The 17,408-nt window shown below is 41.2% G+C and overlaps 1 protein-coding gene across 6 annotated transcripts in view; it reads left to right on the forward strand.

Annotated features, from left to right (window-relative positions):
• Nucleotides 1-17,408, forward strand: part of VOPP1 (VOPP1 WW domain binding protein) — a 98,209-nt gene that overhangs the window by 9,654 nt on the left and 71,147 nt on the right. The window lies entirely within an intron of this gene.

Here is a 17,408-nt window from a genome sequence, read left to right on the forward strand (position 1 = left end):
AACCTTTTGAGAGAGAAATCTGTATGTAGTCAAATATTAATGATGCTCATAAGCTATAACTGTACAGATGGGGGAAGAAAAAGCTTTTAGTCCCCTAGGAGCCATGGAAAACTCCTATGGGCATCTGAAAAACTTAAAAAGCAGCTTTGTAGTGGGGCTGTTGTAAAAATATTTTCTATGCTGAAATTGACTTGATTTTGTAGGACTGAGTTTGCTAGTTCTCAGGGAGGTGCAGCAGGGTGTTGATGAGAAGGAGAGTATACAGGGAATACTGGTATGGTGATAATTATGGGCAAATGAAACTATTCTTGGCTATACAAAATTGGCAGTTTAGAAGCTCTAAGAACTAACGTTTTATAATTAGTATTCAGCTGTATGCTGAATTTCATTTGTACATTATTCTTGTGTTGGAATTGATTCAGTAACAGACACGTATTCTGGAACACTAACTGTTGAACGCTACCTTGTCTTGAAGCACTTTGGGTTGGTTAGCGTCTTAGGTAGGTGTTAAATGCTGTACAGATTCACCCTTGTGGGAATGAGCAGATTTCAGCTAGGATTGGACTGGAAGATGTATCCAGTTTTTGGACTGGTGCCCTTTTGTTGATGAAATGTATTATATAAAATGGACGGTTGCCAATATTGGCATCAGAATGAACAGACTCCAGAGAGAGTGAGGAACACTCTATTTTAGACTTCCTGGATGATTTTGGTAGTTTCATATTTAGCTTTAGCAGTTACAACAAAAGGGGGGAAAGTGCAGCTTATGTTAATTTAAAAAAGTTATTTTAAGCCTTGTATTTATATCACAGAGCTGGAAGGGTGACTTTGTAGGGAGTGAGATCCACATGCTTTTAATAAAAAGATCAGCTGTACTCTCATTTCTTGATTTGACTTTTGGGGTTGAATTCAGTGCACCTAAAAGCATGGCATTACACTGATGTGAACCAGGCCTGATGCAGGCATGTTGCCATGTGTGAGCTCCCCTTTCACAGATTTGCCAATGCACTTCAATCTCTTCCTTATCAAATACTTCCTGGTATGGTGTATTTCATTGATTTCCAGAAGACCTAAGTGGTTACTTTAATGTGCTTTTTGAACACTTGACCCTTTGGATGCCGTCTGGTAGTTTAAAGCTTTGGAAATGATGTAGTTCTCTGTGCTGGATAGTTTAGAGAAGGAATATGGTTGTTGCAAAAAGAGAAAACTGATTGACTGGAAAACGACTAGTATCTACATAATGATGCAGTGTTTCAGGAAATGGATATTTTTAGAATCCGTGTTCTTTCTTTTTAGGTTTATGCCACCCACTTAGATGAACTATTCCTGGTATATTGGCTATTATGCCATCCATAATTGTCACACTTAAGGGGAAAAAACAGGACGGGGATGGACAAAATCACATTGGTATAAGTGGATTTAATTCTATTCAAATTAACTGGGTTGTGCCTTTTTCACCAGCTGTGAATCTGGTCCAGTGCCTTCCATGATAACTCTTAGACTCTGCAAAAATTCACTATAAAGAACGAGAGGCAAAGTGTGAATAAGAGCAACAGACTTGAAGAAAAGCAATAAAATAAACCAGAAAGAGAATTGTTCATCAGAAAATGTGGGAGGTTTTGCACATGCAAGATCTATTTGATTAGATGTCTTTGGTTTATAATACATGTTATGTTGGGATTTGGTGTGGTTGGAAAAGTAATTTGCATAAATCCTCTTTGGATATACCTCCATGTTGATTTTATTTAAGGTTTTATACTGATTTTAATCTGGTATGTTTGTTTTGCCATCTGGATGTGTTTTGTAAAGCTCAGGATATTTTTATACATTAGATGCTGTATAAATAAAATGTATTGTAGATTGTTATCAGTAATAGCATGTAGAAAAAAGGCTCAAGTTTAAGAACTGTTGAGCATAAACCACTGGATCAAAGAAATGTGACGGGTTTTTTTGAGTGAAACTTCTGAAATCTATGGTAAGGTGTACTGACTGCCTTATGACTGCTGCACAAGATTGACTTGCTACATGATTATTTTATCCAGGTTGCAGCTTCCACATGAACTAATTTAATATTTAAAAGTAGTGTTAGCTGTGTCATGCCTTTTTTTCATTCAGACTTTTTTGGGATTCCCAGGCCATTACCGCAATAGAAGTAACTGTAATAATAATAAATACTTAGAATTGATTATTGTCAAAGCACTTTACAACCATTAACTTATAAAGTATTTTATTTATTTGCTTAAATAGCACAAAATACACCCTATAAAACATTTCTACATCTAAATAATAAAACAATATTTATATTTAGGCAATCCGAAAAAGACAACATGATTACAAACGAATATATATTAAATTCAACCTCAGATACTAGACCCATATCTTCTTAAATATCTCTAGATGTTCTCCAAAGTTAACGTTAGCTAATTCATTAACCTCACAACACTCCAGTCAGACAGATGTTGTTGTTATTTCCATTTTAGAGGGAGAAATTGAGACAGCGATTAAATGACTTGCCTGAGGCTAGTGACGGAGGTCAGTGTCAGAGCAGAGATTAGAACACATTAAATTCCTGGCTCTCTGTGCGGTTCGCAGGACCATGCTGCTCTGTATAGCAGGGCTTGAAATGTATTTATCATGGAAATTTATTGCAAGCAGATATGGTGGGGATAGACAGTTAATTCAGAGGTTTTCCTATTTGACAAAGGGTTCCCACCATAACTAGAGAGACATTTACAACATCAATCACTGACTCTTTTTTCTTCTGAAAAAAATAAAACAAGCAACTCTGCCCCAAGCAGAGATTTTTAGAACCCCAAATGGAAGAAGAGCCAGAGATTTCAAGGATCCACAAAGGTATTTAGGCTTTTAACTTCCATTGAAATCAGTGGGTCTGGGCTCGATTGACTTCATTATTGTCTGTCTATTTAACGGGAAAGGCACTCGAATACTACAGTGGTGGACGGAAGTGCAAAACCATAAGGCAGATAGCTGCACAGGTAATTTAGGATCCCGCAAGAAGTAAATGACCATTGCTAAATGTACATTTGTCTTTCTTTTAAAAATGAACCTGGTTAGTCAAAAATCAGTTTTGTGCCACAATAGCAATGTGTGCTATGCAGAGGTTCTTGCGTCTCAAAAATCCTATTTTTCCAAAGAGCCCAGATGCACTCTTGAAATCCATGAGCAGTTGGGGCATTTATATAGCCAATTGTATTATCTCATATTATCTATTGCTACAGCTGTGACTCCTGTAACAGTCCTGTGCTTAATTTGTTTTAGTTTTATGTGGGTCAGCTTTATAGAGGGTTGGAAAGTGGGTCCAATGGGAATATTTGTTTGCCAGTTCTGGAATGTATCGTGTTACCCTGCCTTTATTTCTTTAGACACCCAGTGGCTTTTGGGCATGGGTGCTCTATATATTTAAAATATTATTTTAATAATGAGTCACTGCCTTTAGGACACTGTTGAAAACCCCCTTGATTAAATTAGGCCTTCTGCCAGCCAGAGCGAGGGTACAACATCTACTTGCGGGTTATTTCTCGGGATGGGTGTTCATGTCAACCTCTGCAGCAGGCCCAGGCCATTGTATTTATGAAGCTTGAAATCATTGATGGGGAAGACTGAATTGAACATTTTAGGATCTACTTTTGCTAAAGGGTATTATGTTAGTTACAACACTATGCAGATGAGATGTTCTATAGATGTTTAGGATCTAGGTATACTGTTCCCAATTCTGCAGGTAGTCTGCTGTGTGGTCTGAATTTTCAAAAGTGTCCTCTAATTTTAGATGCTTCAGTTGGATGGTCAACATGAGATCCCCTAGAGCCTTATTTTCAGAGCAGCTGAGCACCTGCAGGTCTCACTTTGGACAGCTGAAAGTGTGAGTGGAAAGCAAGTCATAAGTGTCTTAAGTTGGCCATCCAAAAATGGAGGCCGTCAGAATGTGTGAGCGCTTCTGAAAATGTAAGCGCTGGCCTCTGTGTACATTAGGTTCTCCCTCTGTAAAATATGTATGATGAATGATACATGCTATGTCTACTTGATAGATGTATGGTGAGGTTAAATTAATCAATCTTTGTCAAATACGTAGAGATCGTCAGATGAAAAGTAGACTAAAAGAAGAACAAAGTATTATTTTTTGAGTACAAGGCAACAGACATAATTTGCTGATCAAATTGTTTTAACTGTAAATAAATCCAAAATAAAAAAGCAAAAATTGCAAGCTTCTTTCCATTTGTGTAATTGCTGTCTCATTTTTTGCATAGACTTAAATGAGATTCAGGGTATGGGATGTAAGGTAAACTTAATAGTTCAGGCTGTTCATAAAACTTCTTTACCTCCCTTTATGTGAACAAAAATGTTAGCCAAGGCAAACAAACCAGTCTAAAAAGCCCTTTGGTCCGTTTAGATACAGGCAGAGTTCTTAAGATTGGGTTTTTTTTTTAAACCACAAAGTTCTCATTGTTTGTACTCATTAAATGGTGTGTGTGTGATCTCCATGACAAGTGATTGTCAATAAAAGACCACTGATATTAACCATGCGCTATTAAAATCACATGGATAAGAAACTTTACCTGTGGTTGGCAGCATATGTGGGGAGGAGGGGGAATGCTTCACATGCACAACCCACTAAAAAGGACTGCCAAGAGCATTTTTCTGTCCATTTGTCCTGCATAACATAACACCTTTACCATGTGATAGAGAATGTTACTGCAGATGTGTCCGCTGACCCTTTCCCATCTGTTCGTTTCAAGATGCACAGGGGCTCAGCAGCATGAAAATGATTTTCTGTGTCTCCTTTCTCTCTTGCTGTTGGTTGGAAAGTAGCTGTTGCATCACAGAGTGAAGGAAGAAAGCCGCTTAGTATGACTTATTGTTTTGTGATACAACTAGGGCTGGCAGGAACCAAGTCTCCCCTGTCTCTGGACAGTACTGCAGTGAATTACAGGCAGGCGGCTTCAGGCTGCACACTGAGCCCCTTTATTATTGTCAGTGAGAACATATCCATGTTAATTGCAATAGTGGTACCTTAGAAACAGCAAGAGAGAGGTTCTTGAGAACCATTTGCCTGCTGTATGGAGAGGTTGGGGAATTAGTCCCAGGTGGATATGCCTGCTGTGAGTTTTCTTTACTGTGTGGGGTTTTTTGTTTTGTTTTGTTATATCACTGAATTGGTTTTTTACAGAGAGATCTCACAAATACTTAGCACTTGTCATCATGCTTTCTATAAAAGGAAGTCGCACTTTCTCTCTCTGACCCCCTTTTGCTCTCCTTACTTCCCACTTAGCTGATGGAGATTCCCATAGTTTGCATGCATTTATCAGTTTAATATTGTGTTTTGTGTCTATGGCAATACAGCCTGTCTCCTCCATTCTTTCAGCATGCAGGAGCCTTTTTGTGAAGTTGTAGTTTATTATGGTGACTTCAAAGATCTTTAGCAAAGTTTTCAAAACCTCAGGATTTTTTTTATAATTAACGTACCTCTAAGTTTCAAAATTGTCTTTTTGGGGGGCCAAGTTTTTGATTGGTTTTAAAAAATAGTACTCCAAGGCCAGGGTTTTCCAGGCCCTGAACTTTGAAAGGTGTCCTGCCAAAAAAGTGGCAAGGGGAGATAATGAAGGTCTGAATAGTGAGGAGTTTAATATTTTTTTCCTGCCTGTGTTATCTTGGGATTATCAGGAATGTCATGTTTGGGCTTCCCTAGTTTTATTGGATCTGGTTTTGGATGACTTAATACACACAGATGGCTTTTTCACACCTTAACTGAAGGGGCAGAGATGCTGAATCTTTAACAAAGTTGTCCTTACTACCAATTGTGTATTAAACATTAACGTTAAATAGCTGTTAACAAAATTTTAAACTGTCTGATTAATAATCTCTTCCTCTTAATGGCCCAGCTTTCAATCTCTTTAGGTTTAATAATTTCCCTACTTCCCAAGTCATCTACCTAGTTATAAAACAGACAAGACCTATGATTGTAATAGAAAAAAATCCTACTTTTTTGCAGTAGGTGGGGAAAGGGCAGATGAGAATCATTGAAGCCTTCTTCATATACCATAAATGAGTGAAAAGGAGCACAAATGTTGTTTTCCACTGCAAGTCACCTTTAAATAAGGTTAACTTTTCCAGAGTGGTGTTTATTTTCCCCACATCGCTTACCCCATGTTCCTCAGTACTTAGACCAGGGGTTCTAGTGACCTCTCTGGCCCTCACTTCCTGCAAATTGAGAGAGGGGTCCTGACTAGACCCCAGCTAGATAGGAAGGGGCTCTGATAGTGATTGCAGGATGGAAAGGATTTAGAATCACAATTCTAGACTACAACTAGGGTCTGATTCTGGTCCCAGCATTCCTGTGGCATAGTTCTTCATTTGTCCCATGGGCTTCTTTTTGAGTCTCAGTTAGAACATGAAGTTTGAATGAGGGAAACTTGCATTGATTCTTTTTCTTAAGCAACCTTGTAAGCAGGGCCGGCGCAACCCATTAGGCGACCTAGGCGGTTGCCTAGGGCGCTACAATTTGGGGGGTGGCAACCGCGGCGGTATTTCGGGGGCGGGACCTTCCGCTGCCCAGCGCTAGTGGTGTAGCATTGTGAAGAGGTCAGGATTAGCAGCCTGTGAGGCTTCAGGGCAGCGTGAGGCATAGGTGCTACCACAATACTGACACACATACTACTTCTACTAATATAATAACCTTATGCCTGTGCTGAAGGTGGTCCAGACTCCGGTGTTTGAGATCTGCAAGGTTTCTTTTGATCATTCTTACAATTTTGCCGATCGCTTTGGTTAATAATGAGAACACTTTTCCATCTATAGATCTCAAAGGCTGGGTAAGAGTTATCCTCTCCGTTTTACAGAAGAGGAAACCGATGGTTTGCCTACCTTCATGTACTAGTCAGTGACAGAGTCAGGAATAGAACCCAGGGCCCTATCCACTGAGCCACACTGCTGTTTTACAGCCAAGGGGACTGATTGTTTCTTCCCTGTAATCAGGCACTCCATTCCAAGGCTTCAGGACAATGAAAGCAGACATTGTTCATCAGTGTTGAAAAGCAGCAACAAAAACGTACATTTACCAATGCTATACTGTAGCTCTCCCTAAGCATCTCTTTTCTCCATTTAGAAAAATAATGGATGTTATGAATCTCTGTAGAAAATATGCTTGCTTAATTTCATAGAATCATAGAATATAGGGTTGGAAGGGACCTCAGGAGGTCTTCTAGTCCAACTGCCTGCTCAGAGCAGGACCAATCCCCAGACAGATTTTTGCCCCAGATCCCTAAATGGCTCCCTCAAGGATTGAACTCACAACCCTGGGTTTAAGCAGGCCAATGTGCAAACCATTGAGCTATCTCTCCCCCCTTTGACAGATTAAGTGTTCTCTGGAACAATTCCAGTTGATAACATTTCAATTTTTTATTATTTCCAGAAAGGAAAAACATCTCTGAATCCATGGGAGTGAGTTTTCAAAGTGCTGTGAGATGATTTGCCTGCCCTCCTGCTTCTGGTGTTAATGGACATCTTGCAGCTAAATCGCTGCCCACCACTTTGAAAATGGCTCCCTCTCCCTCAAGTTTCACATAGGAAGAAACAAAGGTAGAAGCACTGGCTCTGATCCTACATTTCTTGCCCACCCCAAACTCCCACTGAAACAGAATGATTTTACCTGCCTTAAAGTAATATATTCTGTGCCTTCGTGGATGTAGTCATTCCCAGCCTATTAAAATCTTGGGATGATGAGCAGAACCCCCTAGAACAGGGACAGGCCTGCTGGCTCAGGGGAGAGCAAAGCTGCAGAACTCAGTATTTAAGTGATTGGGAGACAAAAAATGAACAAACAGGGATGGGTGTGGAGATCATAATGAAAGGTTCGGCTCTGGAGCCTGAAGACTATCCCCAGCAAAATGATGGCATGGTTATCCGTACCACAAGCTTCTCCATGTTGCCCTGCCAACGTGCTTCCACTCTGACCTACAAGAACCGCCTCTAGGAAGGGAGGGTATTTTAGTATACTTGGCTCTTTTCCTTCTTAGGTTGTCTCTCTGTGGGAATTGCCAATAGGTGTCAGCTGTGTTTGGGGTTTCTGCGAGCTGCACATTGTCTATGGGTGGTTGGGCTGAAACTGCCAAACTCATTTCACAGACAGAAAGTAATATAATTGAAAGTCTTTTTCTTGATAAATTTCCTTTCTCTCTCCCCCGCCCCCGAAGCCTTTCTGCAAATGTAGAAAGTCAGTTCAGATTCTTGTTTCATTGCAGTTTCATTGTGCCTGGTGGCTTTAAGAAAGCATTAGCTGTTGATGCAAGATCAGTGCAGGATGACTCAAGCAAGAGTTTTCTTTCATGCCCCCAGGGGAATCTGACTTTCCCATCACTAAAGATAATCAAACCCATCCCAGTGAAATGAGATCCAGAAACTCACTGTTGGCCTTCCTTGAGCTTGAGTTTCCAGCTAGGGGCTGTACTGCACTCAGGACAGCAAGGACCTGAGGACCAAAACATTGGAGGAGATGGAGTATCGGGTTTCAGATTCTGCCTGCAGATGCACTTGTATAACCCCATTGACTTTGATTGGGTTGCATGGAAGTTACTGAGAGTAGGTTCTGACCATTAGCATGCTACTCTGATATTTTCAGCCAAGTGTCTACCTTATGTTTTTATTAGTAAATCTGGGGTTTAAAATCTATTTTTTTAAAAATCTAACACAACCTCTAACTATACTGAGTGTTCAATTAACTATCAATCCCCAAAAGGATATCTGTTAGGGATCACAAATTGCAACAGGTTGGGTGATAATGGTGCAGAGGGTACCTGTTACTGTTAGTCCCAGGCTTTCAATAGTTGCATTATGATTCATACTCACAGGCAAGCAGCGTGAGCCAGTGAATAGGGCACTGAATTCTAGCCTTGGCTCTGCCACTGACCCACTGGGTGACTTGGGCAAGACACATCATCATTTGCTTCAGTTTCCCCATCTGTTAACATGGATGAAGTGATATTTTTTTTTTGTACAGAGATCTGTACATGAAAAGTACTAAGCATTATTATATACCATGATCCCACAGACCTTCAGCACTCAAAGCTCTTATTGACTACAGTGATTCTGACCCACGGCAGACAGCATCTTTTATGCCAGGATCTCAATGTGTTGGACAAATGTTAATCTATTAAGCCTAGCAATATTCAGTGAGTAGGCAGTTATTATTATGCAGATTGTTTACAGATGCACATGCATACACTTTTACCAGAAGACTGTGGAGATTTTGAAATCTCAATAAGGGACATATTATAATGTGTACTGTATGAGGCCTATTGTAAAATGCACTGAACTTTCTGACAAGTAACATTTACTGATCAAACATGATGCATATATTCCCCCCATTATGAGCTTTTAACTTCTAACAAAGTCTACAGGAGCCCTCAACCTATTACCTTTACAGTTTTATACGGTGATTCCTAAACATAGATTGCACAAGGCTGCCTGCAGTATCAAGGGCATTTGGATTAAGTTTAATTCCTCAGTAATCTTGACCTCCTGATTTTATTGGTGCCCTAATCCTGGGTCTCATCCAAACTCCATTAAAATCAGTAGAGAGACTCCCATTGACTCTGCTGATCTTGGAACAAGCCACCTGAGAGGTCCTGAGCAGCTGCAAAACCTATTGACTTTGCTAAGAATTGTGAGGGCTCAGCAGGGCCTCAGTCAAGAGGATTTGACCTCTTGCAAAGTGAACTGTGCACTGTGGATATTGTACAGAGTCATGTCTGTTTTTCAGTGTGCTGGTGTTTGCCCCAAAATCAAACAAACGACATTAGTTTATTTATAGCACCACTGCTAGAACGCCGAGGCATGAGTGAATCAGTTCTTCTTTTCAGCACCTAATGTCGCCTGCCAAATCTGGAGAGCAGTTAAAACAGTTCGCTTGAGTGAGAGAGGGTTATTTTAAATAGTTGTGTGCTCCCCGGTTGTGATTAAGGTTGTGTAAGGAGAATTGCATTGTAGTGATTATGTAAAAGAGATTATGTAACAAAGCGATGCTGTAAGCAAGTCCCTGGTAAATGCTAAGAATAATTTGTGAATGTGCATTTCTTTCTTTTATATACACAATGCTTAATTTCTGTAAACTTTGGGTGGTAGGCCAAAGCACAGGACAAAATTCATAGTGTCAGATTATTAGGGCATATTTACTCCAGTGCATTGTAGTGTGGGTAGCATTCTACCAGGCCAAGTTTGTTGTTCAGCTATTGTATCTTAGTCTGGTAGGGTCCTATCTCGCTCAAATCTTATACAATAAAGTTTAAAGTCATATGGCTCATTAGTTTCTACTGGTTTTCTCAATTAACCCTTAGAATCTTGTCATTTCCCAGGCTGCCAACCACATGAAAATTTAGGAGGATGTGTAGTTTAAATCTCTGGAAGGACAAGAAAACCTGCTTTGCCTCACAGAGAGTTGGGGAGCTTTCCTCTTTCTCTTGCAAATTTGCCTAGGTATCAGTTCTGTTTTACATGTTGTGACACAGGGACTCTTTGGCAAAGAGTTCTTGTTCTGTTCTTGCAAACAACTCTCATTTCAGACTTGACTAGGTCACTACACCAAACAGGACAGTCTCTAGGCACCAGCAAACCAAGCACGTGCTTGGGGCGGCACAATTTCAGGGGCGGCATTCCGGGCGCTCTCGGGTTTTTTGTTTTGTTTTTGTTTTGTTTGGGGCGGCGAAAAACCTAGAGCTAGCCCTGACACCAAACACATGCCTTGCAGGATATTTATCCATGAGGGGTAACATGTATAATCATTGCAAGATGTATGTATGGGTAATATTTAAGGATAATGTGACTATATTGAAAGTATGCTTTAGGAGCTTAATATAAAAGTTAGTCACCAGGGGATAATGTGTCTCATGATGGCCCACACATGCAAGAGGGAGTTGTCACCCCTTCCCAGGTGAGCTGGTGAAGTAATGTGAGGCTTAATTGTCTAGTCTTGCTTCATCCTCAGACTATCAGTGGCAAACCATCAGAGACAACTGCAAACAATCAAAACCATTTGGAGTAAAAAAGGAACATTACAACAGACTGGTTTACCCTGTCAGTGAATAGAGACAAAAGACTATATCAGTATAACAGAGGAGAGGGAAAGACCCCCTGAATCCTTTCACTGAGGAGAATCCTTGGGGAGCAGGGACCTTCTCATGAAAATTTGGATCCTGGTTCCTATGAAGCCAGCCTGCAACAGCCTTAACTTTGTGTTTGTGTGTGGTGGTGGGGGAAACCTATTTTATTAGATAGGAAAGGTAACTATTGGTAAGTGCAGCGCCAGGTTCATGTTTTATTATTTTGTTTTGTACTGTAACCATTTGTTTCCACCACTGTCTTGTTTAGAGTAGAATCTCTATTCTCCCTCTGAAATAAACCTGCTTTTGGTTTATTATACGTATTCACAAGCGCTATGCATTATACAGGAGTTGTGATTTAAGATTCAACTCGTAAACTGGAGTGCACTATTCCTTTGGGGGGCAGAGGATCTGGGATTTCTGTAAGTGGTCAGGGGCTGGATATCACGGGGGGGCACTCAAGGATTGGGGTGCATCTATTGTTAACCTGCAAGGCAAAGTCAGGGTTGGCATAGCTTGTAGGGGAGTGCTTGCGTGGCTGACAGGCCGGTGGTGTGAGGGAGCTGGCAAACAGACATCACAGGAAAGACTCCCTCTTACTGGAAGCAGGGAATAACAAGGTGACTCACAGTCCTAGCTGCCCCGAGCACCGTCACAGTGGCGTAGTTGGCAGGATCTGTTACCTTGTTTGCTAGCTAACCATACACCACGCACTTGTACACCGGTTAGTGAGAGATCAAAGAGAGGGAAAGTTAGAAACAGGGAAAGAAAGGTTACAGTTTGTTTTATTTTGGGAAAGGAAACAGAGCAGCAGAAAAGGCAGGATGAGCAGATAACTGTATACTAAGCCCATCAAGAAGCAGCTGGAAGAGTTGTGTGCAGAGCGCTGCTTATTTGCCACAGAAGATATATGCAGGAGTTGAAAGCCCTCCTCATGGAATCTGACAAGCATCACGAATGACAGCCAAACTCCCTGAGTGTGCTTAAAGACTCGGGGAATCTGCCTAATACCACCACCAGTGTGACACCCATGGACCTGGACAAGGCCAGGATAGAGCTTCACAAGCTGGAATTAGCAGAAACAGAGAGAGAGTGTGAGCACCAGTAGAGGATAGCAGAAATTGAAGCCCAAGAAAAAGAGAGGCACCATGCCCTGAGCATACTGGCCTTACAAAAGCCCATGGGTAATATTCCCCAAGAGTCAGCCAGCTGGGACAAACTTTGCCCTGCATACAGAGAGACAGATTGTATTGAGAAGTATCTCATCACTTTTGAAAGAGTATGTGAGCTGTGCAAGGTTCCAGAGGAAAAGATAGTACCCAAGCCAATCTCCACCTTGTCTGGTAAAGCGCTGCAGGAGTTTAATGAGATGGATGTGGGGGAGACACTGAAATGAGACAAGCTTAAAACAGCTGTGTTGCAAAGATCATCCCCAAAGTGTACTGTTTAAGATTTAGAAACCTCCAAAAAGCACATGAGAAGTTGAGTCATTGAGACTGTGTAGAGAATGTGTGATTTAATGAAAAGGTAGACAAAGGGGAAAGGGGTAGAGGATTCTGACCAGTTGTTTGATCTCTTTGCACAGGAACATTTCCTTACTATATGTACTGAAGAAGTCAGTGGCAGTTAGGGATAAAATCCTTGCCACTGTACAGGAAGCAGCTGATATTGCTGACTCCTATATCCAGACCAGACCATTCAGTGAGCACAAACCCCAGAAGCCTGGTGTAAAGAGAGCCCCCCGTTTATCCCTGGGAAAAGGGGAAAGCAGTGTGATTCCAAGCATGCCCCACCGTAGAACCGATCCCTTCCTGGGAAACATCATTACAGGGCCCTAGAGAGCTCTACAGGCGGCTTGTGGTGCCCAAAAGGTGCAGAGCTATTAAGTTTGGCACATGATTGTCCATTTGCTGGTCACTGGGGGAAGGAAAGAACTTCTGAGAGACTTAAGAAAAACGTTTGTTGGCCCCATATTCAGGATTTGGTGAAGGACTATCGTAAGGCACGTGGCTTACGTCAGAAGCAGGAGAAACCTACCAGTATCAGCAAGGCTCTGTTGCAGCCTTTATGTGTGAATAAAGAAGCATTCCACAGGGTCGTCATGGATATCATAGAGCCATTTTCTAGGCTGTCCAGAAATGGGAAAAGATACATATTAGTGGTAGTTGATTTGCCACTAGATATCCAGAGGCAGTCGCCAAGTCAAACGTAGAAACTGGAACAGTTGCAGATGCACAGTTCACTACATTAATCAATGTGTGTTTTCCAGAAGAAATCCTGTTGGATAGAGGGTCAGATATCACGTCCCTGATATTAAGAGAATTGTGGAAGAAGTGTGGGGTAAAATGGTTAAAATCTGCCCCTTACTACTCAGAGGCAAATGGTCAAGTTCATGCTAAGAATGTATGTGGGCAGAAAAGTGGGAGATTGGAATGTATCATTGCTCTATTTATTATTTGCTTGCAAGTGAGTACCCCAAGAGTCCACAGGATTTACCTCGTTTGACCTGCATGGGAGAAAGATCAGAGGGCCCCTATATCTTAGTAGGGATTCCTGGGAGGTGGACCCGGAATGAAAGGGAGAGCCCATAACTGAATATGGAACCAGGTTTAGAGAGGATTTAAAATGCAGGATGGATTCAGTGCAACAAAGTCTCTTAAAGCGCCAGGCTATACAAGAAAAGTGGTCCAACAGGAATAACTGTAAAAGGACATTAGGGGAGAACACATTTGTCCTGAGCTCCAAAGGGTGGAGTCTGTTGTTGACTGGCCTGTACCTCAAACCAAGGGCTGGGTCCAGGCCTTCATAGGCTTGGCAGGTTGTTGTCGTACGTTTGAGGAGGGCTTCAGATAATGTTGTACCCAGTGTCACCTCCCACCTGCTTCTCTCCACTGCCAGGTTTATCCATCTCAGTCCTAGGGCTTGTCTACATTTGAAACACTACAGTGGCACAGCTGTAGTGCTTCAATGTAGACCCTACCTATGCCTACAGGAGGGGTTCTCCTGTTGTTGTAGCTAATCCACCTCCTTGAGAAGCAGTAGCTATTCTTTTGTTAAGCTAGTGCTCTCTACGCTGGGGGTTAGGTCGGCATAGCTACGTCTCTCAGGGGTGGGGATTTTGTTGTTAGATAGATGTTGTTATGCCAATGTAAGTTCCCAGTGTAGACCAGTCCTGAGAAGTAGCTGGGGGGAGATGACACATAGGAACAGAAGCTGGGGTCATGGGCTGGGGAGAGCTGGCAGAATTTTTGAGCAAGGAAATCAGGGATTGTAGACGGGTGATGGCACTTGAAGTTTTCTTCAGCCCACTGGGATATGAGAGGGAGTTGGGAAAATTAGGAATGGGACAAAGGGCTCCAGTAAAGGGAGGAAAGGGAGAGGAAGGCTCCAGCAGGGAGAGGAAGCAAGTGAAAGGAGCTGAGTTTCCTTAGCTCCTGACTCTCATCCTAGAACCTGAGTTCTAAGAGCTGCAATCCTTGTTACAATTCCTACCTTGACTATTGGAATCTGCTCTTTTCTGACCTCTACTCTTCTCATGTTTTTTTTTCTTCTTTTTAAACTATCTTAAACACTGCAGCTAAAGGTGTAATTTTCTCCATCACTTCAGCCATGTCCCCTGGCTGCCTTTTAATCCCTTTATTGGCTCCTCATTTTACTGCCTCAAATTCAAGTTGTTTATCTTCACCTTCAAGCTACAACAGAATCCTACCTCCGCCTACAGCTCTGATCTCATTTCCTTCTACTCCCCCGCTTGCTCCTGATGCTCCTTCCAGTCCTCTTGTCTTACAGCTGCTTTCTTCTCTCTCTGTATTTGTGACTTCACATATTAAATGAACATGGCTTAGAATAATCTCCTGTTTTCTGGCTGTCAGGCCCCCTCTCTCCTACTTCAAATTTCTCTCGAAACGTTTTCCGGGCATCTTTTCTTCTGCCTCTCTCCACTGATTCACTTTTGTGTCTTTCCATGCACCCTTCCCTGCCACACACCAAGACCACTAGTGATGCAGACCTTGACACATCCTCTTTTCCCACAGACCCCTTGGTACTTCGCCTTCAACCCCTGCTTCATAGAATGTTCTCTCTCAGCTGATCCCCAAGACCATACTCATTTTGTATTCAAATCCCTCCTGAAAGCCCACTTGCTACCTTGACACGTGTAATAAACTAGATGACTGATACCAGGGAGGTCGCGAGGTAAATGGAAATAGTCTGTATATGCAACAGAAAAAAAATATATAATAAAACCTACATCATCCTATCATTGTATGATCTTGTCCCTCTCCATGTGACGTCTTTACTTCTGTGTTCTGTTTCCCCGTCCTCTTTCTTTGTGTCATCTCTTATGTATTAGGGCAGAGACTGTGCCTTCTTTTATGTTTCAAAGTGCCAACTTACAGGGGTTCTCAAACTTTTTCATAATGTGGATTACATGTTACTAGGGAGAGACTCTCTTGTAGGCCAACACTGTTTCCTTTTGTGATTACCCTTCCTGTTTGTGATGCAATTGCTACCATGGGAAAGTAATATTAGAAAAGAATTTTAATGTACATTTAGCTGTCGGTTAATGCAGTTTAGTAGCTGGAAATAAGGAAGAGGAGCTGGCACCATGTGACCAGCTTTCTGTGAACGACTACCAAGTACACCATGAACCTTCAGCCTCCTGTGTATTATTTGTTATCAGCATTGTGGCTACCACTGGTAACAAATAATACAATTGCATTTTTTTCTATCTACTTATATGGTCTCCATCACCTTAGTATATGAGTCTCTCATAAATATTAGTGGATTTATCTTCATAGTGTCCCTTGTGAGGTAGGGAAGTGTTGCTATTCCCTTTTCACATATGGGGAACTGAGACACAGAGAGAAGTGACTTGTCCAAGGTAAGGCAGGAAATCTGTGGAAGAGGAAGGAACTAAACCTAGATCTCTAGAGTCCCAGTTGAGTGTCTTAAGCACAACATCTTCTTACATGACTGCTTTCAGTATGTCAAATTACACAAATCTTGTAGCTATACATCTAAACAAAATTCACCCTTCTCGGAAGCATTTGCTCAGACGAGGTTTAAGATGAGCAAGGGGAATGGGCGGCGGCACCAGTGTAAATGTGAGATCCCTTCTACTCTTCGTGGACACACAAAATTCTTGTTAACATCAACGGGAGTTATGTGCATATATGCAGATGAGAACAGAGGCAAAGAACCAAATTCATCCATGGTGTAAATCCATTAAAACCAATAGATTTATACCAGGCATAGATTTTGTGTTTGATTCCCATTATTGTTAATAGGAGTTATGCCTGTGTATTGAGATGAGAAGTATATCTCTAAATTACTTTTGTCTTCTTGTGGGACTGTCTAACATCAAAGCAAAAGAGAGAGAAGAATTACTTACTCTTTGTATTATCTGTTTTTCGGTGGTTTCATAAGGGGCCCAAAGCTATATGAATGCACATATTAGTGCAATGTTAAGACTGAAAATTTAACCTCACATCACAAATGTCAGGAAATTCAGGGAAACCTGCCCTGCTTGTACATACGTAGTACAATACAGACTTTAACTATATCTCACATAGTTCTTGGTGATGGTAAATATAATATGTACAATTTATAATAAATTATAATGGAACTGCACATTTTTCTACAACATTGGATGTACATATGTAACCTTTTATAATACAAATGCCAAATAATTAGAGTCTTGTATTCAAACATACGGCCGATCCTGCTACCACTGTAGTCAGTGGCAGCACTCACATGGACTCAGCAGGAGCATAACTAGATCCATATTCTGAAGTTTAACCCAAGTCCTAATCTGTGATTTACTCTATTTCAAGAAAATGGGGCCCCTTGAAGAATATAAAGCTCCTTAAGGAATATAGTTCAGATGAATAGCTCTCTAAAGGTTAACCACAGAGTAGTGGTGTCTGAGCAAGCCCTACATATGAGAAAATTACATGCTTTTACAAAAATCCCACCATCTGGAAGTGCCTTTTGGAGACAAATTAATAATTTGTAAAAAGTTTCCTTTTGAAATTTTCCCACAGTGAGTTTTAAAAATAACATCTTGAAAGGAGTGGGAACAGGGGCCCTTTGTAACAGTGCTTTCCTTCAAGCTCTAATGTTTACATACAATGTGAAACGAGGTATTGAAGATGCAATTAATATTGGGTTTCATAAGGTTGCTTAGTCAATGCTTGCAAGCCTAGTTCATAGCAGTAAGAATGGCAGTTATAATTATGTTGTCAGCATTTGCAATACCTCTAGCAACAGTAATGAAACTGAGACAAAAGAGCTTGAACC

Source organism: Chrysemys picta, chromosome 2 (assembly GCF_011386835.1).
Source record: "Chrysemys picta bellii isolate R12L10 chromosome 2, ASM1138683v2, whole genome shotgun sequence".
Taxonomy (NCBI): Eukaryota; Metazoa; Chordata; order Testudines; family Emydidae; genus Chrysemys; species Chrysemys picta.